Source organism: Eulemur rufifrons, chromosome 3 (genome assembly GCF_041146395.1).
Source record: "Eulemur rufifrons isolate Redbay chromosome 3, OSU_ERuf_1, whole genome shotgun sequence".
In the NCBI taxonomy this organism is placed as follows: domain Eukaryota; kingdom Metazoa; phylum Chordata; class Mammalia; order Primates; family Lemuridae; genus Eulemur; species Eulemur rufifrons.
Window position 1 is genome coordinate 67,747,868 of NC_090985.1, and position 5,686 is coordinate 67,753,553.

General features: G+C 38.8%; 1 non-coding gene across 1 annotated transcript; it reads left to right on the forward strand.

Annotated features, from left to right (window-relative positions):
• The first annotated feature begins 5,310 nt into the window (after positions 1-5,310).
• On the forward strand, positions 5,311-5,370 carry LOC138382288 (small nucleolar RNA SNORD77). Its single transcript, XR_011233377.1, has one exon. It is a non-coding gene; the product is annotated as a small nucleolar RNA SNORD77 (small nucleolar RNA).
• Positions 5,371-5,686: the final 316 nt, after the last annotated feature.

The window sequence follows — 5,686 nt, forward strand, 5'->3', positions numbered from 1 at the left end:
TCAGTGCCCTACCTTGGAACCAGTGGGAAAAGAAGGATGAGAGTGAAGAATTAGAGAAAGAAAATGCTGGCCTTTCCTCTTTTCCTTTTTATCTGCAAGATCCCTACCTAGACATATGTATGTGGTAAGTTAGAAAGGATTTTTGATAACTCTTTTCCCCATAAGTCTTCTAGGCTAATTCAGAAAGTCCATTTATATCAATATAAATTAATTTTTTAAAAACTCAATATTTCATACACTTAGAATACCTATTGTACTAAGGAAGTTGCCACAATGGTTAAAACAAATACTCTAAAAGGAAGGAAAACTGAATAAAGTTTAGTTACCTTTAGTTAATAATAATGTATTTTTATTGGTATATTAGTCATGACTACCATTTTAACATAGGATGTTAACAATAGGGAACACTGAGTGTGGAATATATGGGACCTCTCTCTACTACCTTCAAAACTTTTCTGTGAACCTAAAAGTATTCTCGGTTTAAAAGTTTGTTTAAAAACAGCAACAAAAAATACATTAGTGCAGCTCCATTCTCAAACTCTGTTTTTGTTTAATTTTTAGCTAAAGAGAATTTTGTTTTGTTCAAATTGATACTTAGAGTTTTGTTTTCATTTTAAAAGCCAACTATTCTTTCATAGTCAACTGAATGTGGGGCATGGAAGCAAGCCAACCATCTGCAACCCCAGTCAGTTCAAGTTCAAAGTAAAATAAACTAAGGGAAATAATTAAATAGAAGCAAAAGGTTATACACACTAGCTCTACACCGATCTCCCTCTCTACCCCCTGAAAAGAAAAAGAACATAAATGTATGTCATTAGATAATGGTCTTAATAAATTATGACATATAAACATTATAGAATGTTATGTGCCCTTTTGAAATAAAAGAATAACTGTAGGAATAGTGAGAATTCATAACTATGTAATGGTGGGTAAAAATAGCAAAACATAAGAGAGTTTACATTCAATAAATGCAAAAAGAAAAAATATATGCATATTTAGGTATCATGGAAGAATAAGATATATTGTTTACATGTTCATTGAAATATCAAATTATATTTCTGTGGAGCAGTTATTTTACCAAATCAAACTGGGGTCCACTCACCGGGTGCGGCAAAGCCAGACGCTGAAGTCGAGAGCTGCAGAGGGAGAAAGAGGCATTTTTAGAGCATGGCCTCTTGCCAGGACTACGGGCAGCTAATGCTTAAGATCTGAACTCCCAGATGGCTTAACAACCCAGGGTTTTTCAAGGCAGGGATACCTTTCAGGTAGGCAAAATTGTAAATCAATACGTGGAAGTTATATATTGGCCTGGCCCCAAAATGTGGGGTATTCTGAAATGGGGGGCCTTTAGGTCATAAGTGGATTCAGAGATTCTTGGATTTGTGGAAAGGAATGTTAAGATGGATGTGACTCCCTCCAGTCCCTTCCGGGGAAATTTAGAACAAAGAATGGTGGGCAGAGTTCAATTCCTCAGTTTCCCCTTGTCTGCATTTTCCATCTGGTGGGCATTTCTGAGAAACAACTCAAGAGCATATGTTAAGACACCATCTTTTAGTTTCCATAAAGAATCAAAAAGTCTCATGACTCTGGCTCACTCTCTGGGAGGTACAATGTTCTCCTCAGGTTGTCCATTCACTGTTCAAGGCTAGCCAGGTGCCCAGAACTTCCCCTGAAGGGACTCGAGATTTTCCTTTATATCCATGCTTGGGGTGCTGGCAGGCCCCTCAGAGGGGTCCTGCTCTGTCCCAGTTCTATTTTTTGTGTTAAAAGCCTTTTAGTGAATTTAAGTTTAAAAAGAAACAATAAACATTTCCTCCTTTTCCATTTTTTTTACATCCGAATGTGTTGACCTAACAGCTCCAATTCCTTTGATATCAGGACTTCAGTCTCTCTTCCCCCTTCTGAGGTTCCTGTTCTAGTAGGATGACTGGGCAGGAGGGTGACAAACGGGGAGGGAGGTGTCTATGCCATGTCATTTAGTACCAGAATTACCTTTGCTTTTTTCCCCATTTATTTTGTTGTTCGTTAGCTTAAGGACCACCATCCTCCACTGAACTGGAGCTGGCCCCAAGTGGAGGGGAGGCTGCACTGCCCCATGCTGTTCTTTCCTTTATTATTTTGACCTGTGCAGGTCAAAATTTAGTCACTTGCATTGTTGTGCACAAATGTTCCCTTTTTGGTCTATAACTGAATTTCATTAAAGGTTTCAATTCTGCACAGTTGTAAACTTACAGTTAATCTTACAGTCAATTACTTTCATTAACAACATTTTATAGTCAATCTACTTTCCTTAAAGAAAGAGAAAGAGAGAGAGAGAGAATTCTTCATTCTAAATCACTAATATTAAAAAGAAACCTTTGGAATTCCAAAAATGCAAGTGAGTTTAGTCTGGCAATTGAAACTCAGACCTTCAAAACTACTGTTTATACTGAGTTATTTCAAAATTCATTTATAAACCCAACTGGTTCCTCATTTCTCTATGTCCCTTTGTTTCCTTTCTTTGGGGTAATAAACTGGATAATCTGTCTACTTTTAATGGCAAGAAGGCTTCAGAGGAAAGATATCATGAAAAGGAAAACTACATTAAATGATTGTAAGGTTTTAAGACCGGAGTTCATTGGACAGGCAGTGCAGCTGAAAGTCAAAGTACCCTCCCGGGTTTCGGCACCAAATGTAAGGTTTTATGGAGTGGCCCACGCCAGAGAAAGACGAGCAGAGTTGAAAGGGCTAAGTAAAGAGGCTTTATTGGAGCGCTCCGGGGTGGGGGTAACGAGTCCCAAGAGAGGGACCTGGGCAAGCTTCATGGGACCTACGGAGTGGGACCAGAGAAGTCGCCCCACCCAGAAGTCTGGGTGGGCTTATATACGTGTTTTTTTTTTAGGGCTGGGGCATGGGAGTTTTTCCAGAGGGAAGGTTTCAGCGGGAAGAGTGAGGAATTTCTTTGTTTCAGCTTTAGGGCGGGTATTGAGGAACAGGAGGGGCTTCTTCATTTTCATTAGGGAAGAGAGGGGTGCCTGCCACCAGCCTTACAATGATATTTCAAAATATTACCCTCAGTACACCTTCATAATCTCCCTTCCAAGCTTCAGTTCTCTTTCTTCATTTCTGGGATGAAAGTGCTTAAATAAGAATATGTAAACCCCTTTACACCAAAACCAAGCTTTTTTTTTTTTTTTTTCCAAGGAAAGTATAGTCTATATGAAAATTTCAAAAAGCAGTTTTTCTTCAAGAACATAATTTGTAAAATTTCAATTGTATCCTCCATGAAAGCAAGCAAATGTTAACTTTTCCAGGGTAACTTAACCTTGAAGCCCTCAAGTCTTAAGACTTTTTATTTCAGGAAGGTGTTTTAACCATAGACTTATGTGACTAAAGGTGTCAGCTGAGGAGTAGATTCTGAGCACAAAGTGAGAGTCTATAAAGTTTTCATCTTTTATCATCAGAAAACATCTGAAATTATGGGGTGGTTGTGGGAGTTGTTGATTGGTTTTATATTCACTGCCACAAGGCTATTTTTTCTAAATGGTTAGAAGATTCCAGAATGTTCCTCACCAAGAGTGCAGCATAAGAGATGACATAAAAAAGAACAAAGGGGCCTGAAATAATAATGGGGGAAAATCAGGAAACATTACATAAAACACATGGAGTGTGACTGGAGGCTTGGCATGCAGCCAGAATTAGCATGAGCACATTCTGGAAGAATGTAGAAGTATAAGTTCTTAGATAACACTGGCTAAGACATCTTTCAGAGAAGCACTTCTTAAAACTTGAGAGCAATTACTTCAGCTTTATCCATTTAGCTACATAGTTAAATTATGAAATCTTATAATAAGATATTCCACTGAAAGTATAAACACTATTGTTGAAGTTACTATGGCTAAATATTCAGAGTTTTTCTAAAATTGATTTTAACTGGACTAAGACTCCTTTTTAACAAAATCAGTAACTGAAGGGAAAAAAAATTGTGATTATTTCTATTCTCACAAAAACCTGATCCTCAAATTTTCATTTTTTTCTACTTTTACCAAACCACCCTAACACACTACATTATTCATTTTAAAATATTTAGCATAAACATGTTCCATTTGAATGATACTTAACTAGTAGAAAATTGAGTAAGTTAATGGGATGAGTCAAGCAAAAGAAGAGCTTCCGAATAAGATAATCAACAATTACCCAACTCAACTGTGTTAACAGCAAACTCAGAGAAAGGCATGTGAGCTGTTCTTTGAGCCAGCTCTGCCTCAGACCAAAGTATACTTTAACTGATATTCTCCCCACAATGTTACTCTTATTCAAACATATATAAAAGATAAATGCTGAAATACACTTTAAATGGGTATCCTTTTTGAGGTTGCAAAGAGATTTTTCATTCTTGCTTGTCCTTGAATTTAAAGGACTTACCTCCCCCTTTACTTTCGGTCCAGGGCGACCGTGCCGCTATGGAGCCCCTACTTCCATCACACAGTGGTTATTCAGATGAAACAAAGTCTGGCCCATCACCCAAATCGTACAGGTGAGGAAGACTTTTAGAATCCATCTAACATAGATGACCCAAAACTTAAGGAAAAAACTCAGGAGGTAACTACCTGTCCTCTGTCTACCCTTTATTATTCATGGAGGAGGACTCCTAGCCTCCCTGGCATTCCAATCTCTGACAATTTCCATAGGCAAGAAGTACTTTGCATCTTTCCTAAATGTCTCTTCTTGTTTTGTGTGATCATGCCCTTTCAATGTGCCCTAGTGGATGTATAACTGCTCATTTCTTCCTTCAAGAATTTGTTGTGTTACACTGAAGTGGGCTGCTTACTGGTGGATGGTATCTATTTGGGAATTATAGGGGTAGGGTCCTGAATTTGCTCCTGGGTCCATCTCTGGTGCTGCTGGAGCACCCATCCAGCAGAAAAGGCTCCTGTGTCCAAAGGAGTCTGTTCAACTTGCACCAGATGCAAAGATTAGAGGAAGGAGACCAACTCATCAAGGAAAAAGAAACAATGGCCCTGAACTTTCCAGCTAAAGCCTGTCAGTGAGAAGAGAGATTTAGATTCCTGAAATTGAGAAAGCCAGATTGAGCATTATAGGATGCTCTTTTAAGTCATGTTCATCTGCTCCCAGTTCCTGGTACTTCATTTCTGTACTAGTCAGAAGACACCTATCACTGGCCAGTTTTGGTATTTTCTTTTTTTTTTTTGGCACGTTGGATTGACTAATATCAAAAGCTCTCCCATCTGTGAGCTGTCTGTAGCCTTCACCATTAGAAGTCTCACCAGGGCCAAGCAGCTGCAGAAGCCTTTTTGAAAAATGGCTTAGATACTATGATGGTTCAGCAGATTGGATCATCCAGGGATTTACCATTTGTCTGATGGATCTGGGAACAAAAAAATAAATTAAAAATAAAATCACTTAGAACATTGACTGGACTTGGCAGCAACTTGCATTGGAAGCACCAAACCACAGGCTCTAGCCGGCATTTGATTTGATTAACTGAAATGTAGACAACCATTTTGCAGACCACGTTCCCATAAGCAAGCAGCTGTGGTTCGGGGCCCCTGTTCAGGTCACTAGACTGAGCCAAGACATTCCCCTCGGACAACAAAGACGAGATAGGAGCAGCCAGGAACAGTATCTGAGTTTGGGAGTGAAGGAATGTTCTGGCTAGAGAGTGCCAGATGAAAGAAAGTCTTTG